This window comes from Giraffa tippelskirchi, chromosome 1 (genome assembly GCF_054371585.1).
Source record: "Giraffa tippelskirchi isolate mGirTip1 chromosome 1, T2T-mGirTip1v1.2.pri, whole genome shotgun sequence".
NCBI classification, from domain to species: Eukaryota; Metazoa; Chordata; class Mammalia; order Artiodactyla; family Giraffidae; genus Giraffa; species Giraffa tippelskirchi.
In genome coordinates this window covers 179,394,135-179,406,692 of record NC_137275.1, presented here as the reverse complement: position 1 = coordinate 179,406,692, position 12,558 = coordinate 179,394,135, and the positions used below count along the sequence as shown (strand labels likewise).

Genomic DNA, 12,558 nt, shown 5'->3' with positions numbered 1-12,558 from the left:
GGTTTCTCAACAGGCAGGTCAGGTGGTCTGGTATTCCCATCTCTTGAAGAATTTTCCAGTTTTTTGTGATCCACACAGTCAAAGGTTTTGGTGTAGTCAATAAAGTAGAAAGAGATGTTTTTCTGGAACTCTCTTGCTTTTTCGATGACCCAGCGGATGTTGGCAATTTGATCTCTCCTTCCTCTGCCTTTTTTAAAACCAGCTTGAACATCTGGAAGTTCATAGTTCACGTATTGTTGAAGCCTGGCTTGGAGAATTTTGAGCTTTACTTTACTAGCATGTGAGATGAGTGCAATTGTGCTGTAGTTTGAGGCTAATAGAGTTTTGCCAAGAGAACGCATTGGTCATAGCAAACACCCTCTTCCAACAACACAAGAGAATACTCTACACATGGACATCACCAGATGGCCAACACCGAAATCAGATTGATTATATTCTTTGCAGGCAAAGATGGAGAAGCTCCATACAGTCAGCAAAAACAAGACCAGGAGCTGACTGTGGCTCAGGTCATGAACTCCTTATTGCCAAATTCAGACTTAAATTGAAGAAAGTAGGGGAAAACCACTAGATCATTCAGGTATGACCTAATTCAAATCCTTTATGATTATACAGTGGAAGTGACAAATAGATTTAAGGGACTAGATCTGAAAGAGTGCCTGATGAACTATGGACAGGGGTTCGTGACATTGTACAGGAGACAGGGATCAAGACCATCCCCAAGGAAAAGAAATGCAAAAAAAAGCAAAATGGCTGTCTGACTGACGAGGCCTTACAAATAGCTGTGAAAAGAAGAGAAGCAAAAAGCAAAGGAGAAAAGGAAAGATATACCCATTTGAATGCAGAGTTCCAAAGGATAGCAAGGAGGGATAAGAAAGCCTTCCTCAGGGATCAATGCAAAGAAATAGAGGAAAACAATAGAATGGGAAAGACTGGAGATCTCTTCAAGAAAATTAGAGATATCAAGGGAACATTTCATGCAAAGATGGGCAAAATAAAGGACAGAAATGGTATGGACCTAACAGAAGCAGAAGATATTAAGAAGTGGCAAGAGAATACAAAAGAACTGTACAAAAAGAGATCTTCATGACCCAGATAATCACGATAATCTAGGTGTGATCACTCACCTAGAGCCAGACATCCTGGCATGTGAAGTCAAGTGGGCCTTAGGAAGCATCAGTATGAACAAAGCTAGTGGAGGTGATGGAATGCCAGTTGAGCTATTTCAAATCCTAAAAGATGATGCTGTGAAAGTGCTGCACTCAATATGTCAGCAAATTTGGGAAACTCAGCAGTGGCTACTGGACTGGAAAAGATGAGTGTTCATTCCAATCCTAAAGAAAGGCAATGCCAAAGAATGCTAAAACTACCGCACAGCACTCTCCATGGGTGATGTCATTTACTCTCCCAGTTTCAGCTGCTTAGAGAACTGCTTCTTTAGAATCTCTACCAAGATGTCCCATAAGCACTTGGGCCAGTTATATCTAAAATAGAATTCACTGTCTTTCATTGCTCCACTCTTCAAATCCTCTCCTCTAGGGTGGAACATTTTATTGAAGGAGACCACTATTTAATTTTCTAACTGCCCAAGCCAAAAATCATTCTTGACTCTTTCCCCTTGTTCCATGCCCCACTTTGAGAAAGTCCCCAAGTTCTATTGACTTTGCTCCCAATTACCTTTGTGCATGTGTGTATGCTAAGTTGCTTTAGTCATGTCTGACTCTTTGTGACCCTATGGACCACAGCCAGCCAGCCTCTTTGTCCGTGGGATTCTCCAGGCAAGAATACTGGAGTGGGTTGCCATAAGCTCCTCCAGGGGATCTTCCCAAACCAGGGACTGAACCCGCCTCTCTTACGTCTTCTTCATTGTCAGGTGGTTCTTTACCATTAGCACCGCCTGGGAAGCCCTCCGATTACCTTCATCTCTCACCAACTCCTTTCTTAGTGCTATAGCCATTGCTCAAAATTTGATCCTATCTGAAATACTATGATAATCTCCTAGCCAGTCTCTATGCTTCTACACTTACCCTCCATCAATCTATCCTCCATGTGGCTGCCAAAATGATATAATGTAATTCTAATTATGTCACTTTTATTTTTAAAATCCTTTAGTGGTTTCCCTTCATCTTTAGGATGTCTGAGCTCAAAAATTACAATAATATTAATAACACAAGTACATTAACATACTACATTTACTATGTGCTAGACACTGGGCTAAGCAATTTATATGTGTTATCCTATTTAATGCTTACTACAATCCTCACTTACAAAAAGGAAATTGAGGCATGAAGAGGCAATTTGGCCTTTTAGTACATAGCAAGGAAGTGGCAGAAATGAAATTCCAAATCAGATTAGCTTGCTGGTATCTGGAGCTGGACTTAACTATTCTCTCCCACTGCCTTCCTCTCAGCCTTGTAGAGGCAGTCAAAGCCTTTTGTGATCAGGTCCCTGCCTACCTGTCTGTTATCTCCCTTACACTGCACACTCCATTTAAAAAAAAAAAAAAGAACTGAATTACTCACTATTCCCCAAACATTGTCATGCCTGATTTCTCACACTGTCATGCCTCTGTAGATGCTGTTTCCTCTGCCTGGTCCACCTGCCCTGCCTGTCACCCCCCAAATTCCAACTTATACTTCAGTGTGCGGGCATAATAGTACACTGGTCAAGCACAAACTCTTCCCTCTCTAGTTTATCTTCTCATCTGGAAAAACAACCGTGATGATTCCTGCATGGTTATATTCCAGGGTTGGTTAAAGGTTTACATTCCAATATGTTGTGACAATTCGTTGAAAACTATAAAGCTCTACACAAATGTGTCCAAGGGAAACCTCTTTTTTTGAGGTAGTGTAAAGCTCAGTTATATAACCAAACCTGAAACAAAAGTTTGAACTATGAGAAGTTCATCTCTGGGACTTCCCTGGTGGTCCAATGGCTAAGACTCCATGCTCTCAATGCAGGGAGCCTGAGTTCCAACCCTGGTCAGGGAACTAGATCCCACATGCTTCAACTGAGAGTTCACAGGCAACAACTAAAGATTCCACATAACGCAACAAATATCGAAGATCCTGCATGCTGCAACTAAGACACAGCACTGCCAAATAAATAAATAAATATTAAAAAAAGAAGTTCATCTCTGCCATAAAAAGGAATGAAGTCCTGATAGGTGCTGCAACATGGATGAAACTTGAGAACCTTACACAAACTAGAAGCAACCAGACACAAAAGGCCACATATTGTATGATTCTATTTATACAAAATGTGCAGAATGTACAAATCCATAGAGACAGAGCATTGATCAGTGGTTGCCAGGGCCTGTGGGAAAGGGGAAATGAGGATTGACTGCTAATGGGGAAGACGTGTATTTTGGGAGTGATAAATACTCTGGAATTAGACAGTGGTGATGGTAGTATAACCTTGCGAATATACTAAAAACCACTGAATCGTACATTTTAAAGGAAGTTTCTCTCTGGCACTGAGCTTAACCCTTTTGCCCCCTTTCCCTTGATGGTAAGCAATATCCAACTCCAATAAGGAACCTGTTTTTCCTCATATCCTCCCCCTGTTCTTTCTTAGTAAAACCCAGAACACTGGTTCCCAAAAAGCATTACAAGCATCTGGAGGGCTGATTAAAACACAAATTGTAGGGCCCCAGAGTTTCTAATTCAGTTGCCCTACAGTAGGGCCCAAGAATGTGCATTTTAACATCCCTCTAGATAAAAACTGCTGCTGCTGCTGCTAAGTCACTTCAGTCGTGTCTGACTCTGTGCAACCCCATAGACGGTAGCCCACCAGGCTCCCCCACCCCTGGGATAAAAGCTAGGGAATCTGAGAAGAGCGCTGAGCTAAAAGTCAGGAAACCTGGATTCTCTTCCCAACTTTGACTCTAATTAGGCCTGAAACTGCACAAGTCACCAAACTTCTGGTTATTTCTTTTATAAGCATTGAACTTCTCTAAGAATCTGCCAGTTCTAAAATTATGTTTTAGACCTCATCAGTTCCCTCCTTAAGCCCTCCAGGGCTTCCCATCCCTAATATCCAACCTCTACCCAGATGTCCAACTCAACTTCCCACCTGACACATTTGGAAAAGGAAGGGAACAAACATAAATATATAACCTATAGTGTGTCACTGACTTCTCATGACAGCCCTGCATGGTGGGAATCCATAATTGCACTTTAAGGACAAGGAAGCTGAGTCTTGTAAAGGGTAAAGAACCTCCTCCAAATGACCGAGGAAACCCAAGGCCGCGTCCTCCTCCAATCATGTAATTCTCTCTTCCAATGCTTAGCTGGCCCTCAAAACAGCCCCAGGTGGCTGTGCCTGTGTATTTGTTCATGATCTCCTCACTCTCTGAGACTTAAGCCAAATCCTATTTAACCTTCAAAACTCAGCTGGAGCTCCACCACATCCAGGGTGGGTTCCTGCTTACCAGTCTACCACGAACTACCCAGTTTCCCATTGCAGAGCTGTTGTGCTATGTCTTACCCTCTCTTTCCAGCACCTGACCTCCTTGTCTATGCTCTTGTTTTGTGTGTTTCCAAACTTCATACGGATTCAGAGCTTTTTTTTTTTTTTTGCCCTCCAGATTGTAAACTCCTTGAGAGGAGCAGAAAGGTGTCCTGTTTCTTCACAGTCCTTGCAGGGTCCAGCAGAATGCCTCGAGCTCAACCAACATTTGCTGAATTAATAATGGCAGGTTACAGATGTCGGAAATGCTATGGTGAGCTCAGAACACCAGAACAATAAGCAGCTTTAACTCTTTTTCAAAAAAATTGAAAGATTTTTTGAATAATTCTATAGTGCTTTACAATTTTTGAAAGTTTCACACACATGATTTCATATAATCCCAAAATAATTCTTTCCCCCCCATTCCTATATTGCCCCTCCCTCTTCCCCTCTCCCCACTGGTAACTACTAGTTTGTAGTTATATCTATAGTTATATGTCTATATCTCTATATCTTCTAGACTCACTAGAACAATAAGCAGTTTTATTTCCTGAAGTTCTAAGCCAAAAGAAAAAATTAATTGCAAATATTTTAGGGAAATGCATATTTACATTTCTGATCAATTATTTGAGATCACCATCACCTTGTAGCTCAGTGAGAGATAATGGGTTGCATTCATTTTCTAAAAGAAATTCAGATGAAGATGGTGCTTTATCAGAAAAATGACAGTTCTGAGAAAGTGAGAAAGGTAGGGGAAGCAAGTCAGCCAAACTACTATGCCTGTGACATGCCATCTGCCTAAAGAAAGATTCTATGGTACAGCACCTCCTACTTTACCTTCAGCCGAAATATTAATGATAATATTCATTAAGTCACATGTCTGATCATACTGTTGATACATATGGGTTTCTTTCTTGGTACATATTAAAGTAAATATACAACTATTTAAAGAAAAATGTTTGTTCATGAATCACCTGAAACCACCCTGGGTGCCACATGGTACAAAAACAAACCTTTGGGAAACACAGGCTCAAGGTATCACCATGCCACCCAGATTTCACATCTGCCTAACAGGATTAGACGGCTCTCAGGAAGGGCATAGCCTCTTATCTAGCTCAGTGCAGATGGCCTCTGCATGGCCCTCTGGGAGCGACAGGGTGGCAGCAGGAGCAGTCAGCATGTGGGGCTGTGCCTTTCGCTTGCTAGTGATCTAAGGGCCCAGGGACACCAGGAGACTGGAAACTGGTCACACAAGGCATCTACTTTATCAGGTGGATAGTGAGCTCTGGAAAGAACATGGGAAAAAGCTGCCACTAACAATAACGCTGTCTTCAAGACCTCATCTCACCATGGCTATGCTTGAAGGGACCCTATAGGCAGCCCTGAAAGTAGATGGCAAAATGGCACTGCTGAATTGGCTGTGGCTGCCAAGCCTGTCAGTCCACACTGGGCAGGAAACGAAGCCCTGGACAGAGACAGAACACCTGCAATCAGCCGTACCAGCAGGACACATAACCCAGGTCATGTGCATTCCCTCTCTGAGATTCAATTCTCCTGCCTGTAAAGAGGCAAGCATGTATATGCCTTGACACCCTGTGCTCAGTGAAAGGAGCCAGTCACCAGGGACATACGTGTTATATGATTCCATTCATATGAGAGTCAGAAGGGGCAAATCTATAGTGACAGAAAGGAATTAGTGCTGGCTTAGGTCAAGGGACTTGAGGAAAGAGGAGTGCAGCGAAATAGACAAAACTGACGACCTTGATGAAACTCACTTTCTCATGGAAGCTCTCACTAGACAAGAAATGACAAACATAATAAAGGAAATGAATTAAGAATGTTAAAAACTGATGAGTGCTAGGGAGAGAAAAAAGAATTGGATTAGTTTATCAGTGCTATGGAGCTGGATGTCAGGGGTCAGGCCAAAGTTTTTCCCATTATGGGTTCTCCCATTCACATCTCCAGAAGGCCAGAGAGCTCTTCTCTTTCTTTTCAATTCTCGTCAAAGCCCTTGGCTATGACATACCTGGACAGTCATCATCTTGGCACCTGTTTCCCTTTCCTCCTCTCCAAGTCAAGGCGTACACCCACACCCTCACTCAGGAAATACTCACTGATCAGCAGTGTGCCAGGACACGGGCTGAGGGGGACACTGAGACAAGCGAGCACAGTTCTCACCCTCACGGAGTTTGTAATTCACTGGGGGGAATCGGAGCTATAAACACCCAACTGTAATTCACAGCAGAATGGCAGTAGTGATCTGCTGGAGACACACGAGCACAGCTTGCGGAGGTGTTGCACCGTCGTCTGCAGTTTTCAAAGCAGTCTCCGGGGCATGGAGAGCTCATGTGGTGGGCACATCTTCATTCCTTCCTTCTGTGCTTTGACGGTGCTGCTGGGCTCAAGGCTCTTCCCCAGTAACTTCTCATGTCAAGTGCACAGGCCTGGACATGACCTGGGTTCCAGTCCCAGCTCTCACTCACTTGTGCATCTTTCAACAAGTACCTTAACCTTCCTGAACCTGTATCAGTGAAGTGGGTTGACTTCACCTACCTCACAGTAAATGAGATAATCTAGTTATCTAACTATACTATATATTATAGGGACTCAGGGGAGGAGGGAATAGGGTATGTTTGTTTGATAGTTTCTTTCTGAGATGAAAAGATCCAGGAACTAGATAGTAGTAATGATAGCACAATACTGTGAATATACTTAATGCCACTGAATTGTGCATTTGAAAATGATGTTTTAAAGGTAAATTCTATGTTCTGTGTATTTTGCCACACATATATTAAAGAATATGTGACCAACCATTTCAAATACAAGACAGCCAAAAGTCCATCTTGAAAACGGGCCAAAGGCTTGATGCCTGGGGCCTTCATGATAACACATTTTCCCTGGGGCTACCTGCTGCTACTCAGGTGTACAAAGTATCCAGGTGCTGGACCAGAAGCTCATTAGGGACTTTCTATCTCAGAGACCATAAGATCCTCCAGCTTTTAGTACCCCCTTGACATTCAACATGAAGTTCTTTTTGTCTTCATAGACTTGTTGGTTATTACAAATGCCCTGAACCAGTTAAGAAAAATTCTCTTTACCACCATTTGGGTATAATTCAACAAAACTGTAGAATGTAGACTAAAAGGCTAGATTTGTTTTTTTATGATCAAATGAGTCATCAAATGTCATTACCTGCCAACTAATTTCAATAGCTTCTGGCACGTTTGATACCATAGGCAGCCAAAGCAAAACCCACAGCAAGTAAAGTGCTTGGGAAAGTCAGACCAAGCACCCCAGCGTGGCTCAAATTAAGCAGCTTGCCACCCGGGTGGACTGAGATTTGCCTCCATGTGTTTGCGTCCAGGGAAAGAAAGCAAGATTCCAAATCTACCATGCTAAAAGAACAATAACAACCACAACTAGAGCACAAGAAACTACGAATGGCTCCTGAAGCTGGGCACAAGGCATGCTTCTCAGAGCTCCTGCCCCATGACCTGTGACATCAGGCTATGTCCTGCCCAGAGAGATCTTGGGGTCTCCTCAAAAAGTCTTCACCTTTCCCATAGACTTGGCACTGGCCATGGGCTTGTAGGCCCCCAGTCCCTGCATTTCTGAAGTCTAGTCCCTGCAACTATCTCAAGTGGAGGGATCTGGTCCAAAAATCAATGCTTTCCATTCAATTCATACCAAGCACTCTCTTTTTACTGTGCCCTGTGCTGGGTGTGGTAGAGGAGATCAAGGTTAGCCAGACACAGCACCTGCCCTTTGAGAGTTTGTTGTGTTATCAAGAGGATTCGACACATATGTAAATAACTCCTAACCAAAGTGAGGCAGAGCGTGGGGCCCATGAGAAAGGGATGTCTAAAATGCTCCAGGGAGTCTGTGAAAGGGCTCCTACCAACCAGTGTGGCAGCATGTGTCTTGCTCATCTCTGCTTGGGGCTTGGGGACGGCTGGTGGCTGTCAGGCAGCCAAGAACGCCAGGTGTCACCTGCCAATCAGGACCCTGTGCAAGGGTTCAAGCCAACGAGCCACTCTGGCCATCTTAATTAAGCCCTGATTAAGCATTCTGCCCAGAAACCTCCTCTCCATCCTGTAGAATTGCCCAGTTTATGACCAACGATTCAGAGAATCAGGTCAGCTGTTCAGAGATGGCAGCCATTAGGAGCAGTGCCGACAACTGTGAACGGATGCCAACTGGAGTCAGAAATCAGTGAAGACAGTAGGGCCCAGAAACACAGAAACTTAGCCCTAATTGAGCATTCTGCCTTCTGTCCCTGACCTCAGTTCAGAAAAGTGTCCAGTTGGGCCAGTCCACTTTAAAAGGACAGAGAGACTCTCCTGGCTGGGAGCTTTGCCCAAGGGAAGAAGGAAAAGGCTGTGCAACAAAGATGCTCGATGAGACACTATTTCCAAGGAAGAAAAATAAAACATCTGACAACAGAGAGTGAGTAAGTTACAGCACATCCTCGTTTTTGAATCCTTAATAAATGATAACCAGAAACCATATAACATTTCAGGAAAAGCAACTGTTTTCATGTAAAGTGTAAACCCTGGGCTGTAAAGCCACATCTGTGTTCTGCGTACAGCTGTAAAATTGATGCTGGGCAGTGGCAGGCAGGAGATACAAAACAGCAAGTTTGATCTGATGGATGATGGGTTTAGGCTGTAAATATCTTGTTTTTATTTGCATTCCTATTATTATTGCTTGTGTACAATGATACTTCATTTTAGGATCAGACTGACAACTTCTGAGCAGAGAAACAAAGCTCTGGGGACTGGCAACGTGGCAAGCAAATGCAGCCAGCCTGAGTGTCAGCAGGGGCACACCTCATCTGCCCCTGTGCTATCTTTAGCAAGCCCTTTCTTCTTCTAGGACCTCCATTTCCACCTCTAGACCTAGAAGGATTCTAAGGCCCCTGCCACCCCTGATTTCCATGATTCTCACTGGCAGTGAGCTCAGAGGTCTGAACTAATCCCATGTGACAGACACTAACCAGCCCACACTGGGGCACCTCTGTGGCACATACATCATGGGCACCATTAAACCCCCCACTACCCCAGCTTCCCAAGCACAGGACCCTGGCATCCATTTGAGAGTCCTTCCTCTGTCTCACTGCTCTCGCTCTCCCAGGGAATCCAGCCCTACCAAATCTCTCCCATTTTTGCTCTTGCTGCTGAGCCTTTGCACTTGCCATTTCATTGCCAGGTATCCTCTTCCCACTCCTGGCTTGTCTGATTAATTTTTTTAAAAACAGCTTTATTGAGATGTAATTCACATACCATAAACTTCACCTACTTGAAGTGTACAAGTCAGTATTTTGGCTATGTTTATGGAGTTGTGCAACCATTACCACAATGAATTTTACCACATTTTTATCATCCCAGAAAGGAATCCCATACCCACAAGCCATCACTCTCCCATTTTCCCCTCAACAATGCCTTCTTAGTCTCAGGAAACCACTGGTTTACCCTAGTTGATTTTTATGTCTTGGTTTATATCCTAATTGTTAAGTTTTTTTCTGATCTCCAACTCTTGGGTTGGGTGCTTCCATATACCCCTAGTTTCCCTCTCTCAGAACTGTGTGTTTATATATCCCCTGCTAGAGTATACGGAGAAGGCAATGTCAACCCACTCCAGTACTCTTGCCTGGAAAATCCCATGGACGGCGGAGCCTGGTAGGCTGCAGTCCACGGGGTCGCGAAGAGTCAGACACGACTGAGCGACTTCACTTTCACTTTTCACTTTCATGCATTGGAGAAGGAAATGGCAACCCACTCCAGTGTTCTTGCCTGGAGAATCCCAGGGACGGGGGAGCCTGTTGGGCTGCCGTCTATGGGGTCGCACAGAGTTGGACATGACTGAAGCGACTTAGCAGCAGCAGCAGCAGCAGCAGCAGCAGCAGCAGCAGCTAGAGTATAAGCTCCCTGTCAGCATGACTGTGGTTGTCCAAGTCATTGTGTCTCTTCAGTGCCTAACTGATCATCAGTAAACATTGGCTGAATGACTAAAACCAATGGTGCTATTTAAAGGTGAAGGTGAAAGTCACTCAGTCCTGTCCAACTCTTTGATACCCCATGGACTAATACTGGAGTGGGTAGCCGTTCCCTTCTCCAAGGGATCTTCCCAACCCAGTGATCAAACCCAGGTCTCCCACACTGCAGGTAGATTCTTTACCAGCTGAGCCACCAGGGAAGCCTAGTGCTAACGAGTCAAAGCCAAACCCTATGAAGACAGCCCTACTGAAAAAAACTCAACAATGAACAGGGTCTTCTCAATATTACAAATAGTTGAAGTAACAACACATTAAAATATTTATGATATTCAGGTTTCCTACCACTATTCCCACTAGAGCCACCATTGGAATAAGGCAGATTCTTGTAAAATGAATTTTATTCAGGTGTGTTAACAAAATAAGGCCATGAGTAAGAGGGAAAACTGCCTTGGAGGCTGAGTAAGAAGAAGTAGAAGGGACTTCCCTGGCTGTCCAGTGGCTAAAATGTCACCTTCCAGCGCAGGGGGTGTGGGTTCGACCACTGGTTGGGGAACTAAGATCCTACATGCTTCACACCAAAAAACCAAAACATAACACAGAAACAATACAGTAACAAATTCAATAAAGACTTTAAAAAATGGTCATATCAAAAAAAAATCTTAAAAAGAAAAGAAAGATTCATGTTTTAGGAATTCAATATTTATAGATTCTATGTGACCTGGCACTACCAGGTCATTACTGAGTAAAATGAATACAAATACTTTTGCTTTAAAGAAAACGTCAGGAGAGAAAACAAAGAAGGAAGGAGTTCTGAAAGTTTTCTATAAATCCATTCTGTTAAGTAATTTCTATTTTCTTGCAGATTCCTCATTATAAAATTACAGCTGTGTTTCCTTGGACAATAATCTAGGCCATGGGAGCTTATTTCAAAATCCAATGACCCTCATTAGAAAAACCAATTACTTCCTAAATAAACATTGAGATGATTTTTCCAATATATCAACATACTGCTGCAAAACAGTTACAGAATAAAAACAGAAGTCTCACCTACTCCCTCTCACACACTTCAATCTACATCATACACTAACAGCAGATTAGACTGACTAAAAGCACACCTCTAGTCCTGCCTAGCCCTCATTCAAAACCCTTCAATGGCTCCCGTTGTCTTAAGGATAAAGAACAAACTCCTAAGTGAGTGTTTGAAGATCCTCCTCCTTCAGGAACTGACCTACTTGTATAGCCTCATTTCCTGCTAATCACCTTCAAATAGGGCTTCCCTGGTGATTCAGACAGTACAGAATCTTCCTGTAATGCAGGAGACCTGGGTTTGATCCCTGGGTTGGGACGATCCCCTGGAGAAGGAAATGGCAACCCACTCCAGTATTCTTGACTGGAGAATTCCATGGACAGAGGAGCCTGGTGGGCTACAGTCCATAGCGTCACCAAGAGTCGGACACAACTGAGCAACTAACACTAATTAACCTTCAAATAACCCTTGATTCAGACAAATGCACTGAGAGCCCTTGCCATGCCCTTATCTTTTTTCCACCTCTGCCTAGAATGTTCTTTTGTTGTTGTTTAGTCACTAAGTCGGTCTGACTCTTCAGCAACGCCATGGATTGTAGCCCCATCAGTCTCCTCTGTTCATGAGATTTCCCAGGCAAGGATACTGGAGTGGGTTGCCATTTCCTTCTCCAGGGGATCTTCCTGACGTAGGAATCAAACCTGTGTCTCCTGAAGTGGTAGGTGGGTTTTTTACCATTGAGCTACCAGGGAAGCCCCAGAATGTTCTTTATGCATCTCCAAACTGTCCATGTCAAAAGCCTGGTTCCTTTTAAGACTCACTCAAATGCTCCCTCCTCCATGAAGTATTCCATGATGTCCTCTTGTGTAACACATCCTCTCTATCACCTCTAGGGCTCTATAACCCGTTCACTGGAGATGATTCTCATGTATTTATCAATGGCTGGCTTAAGACGTAAGAGATCAGGTTCAATCCCTGGGAAGGGAAGATCCCTTAGAGGAGGGCATGGCAACCCACTCCATTATTCTTGCCTGGAAAATCACATGGACAGAGGAGCCTGGCGGGCTACAGTCAGAGGGTTGCAAAGAGTCAT

At 43.7% G+C, this 12,558-nt stretch overlaps 1 protein-coding gene across 7 annotated transcripts in view; it reads right to left on the bottom strand.

Moving 5' to 3' along the window:
* The window catches only part of FRMPD1 (FERM and PDZ domain containing 1), a 165,756-nt gene that overhangs the window by 64,535 nt on the left and 88,663 nt on the right, over window positions 1-12,558 (bottom strand). The gene's annotated exons all lie outside the window — the stretch shown is intronic.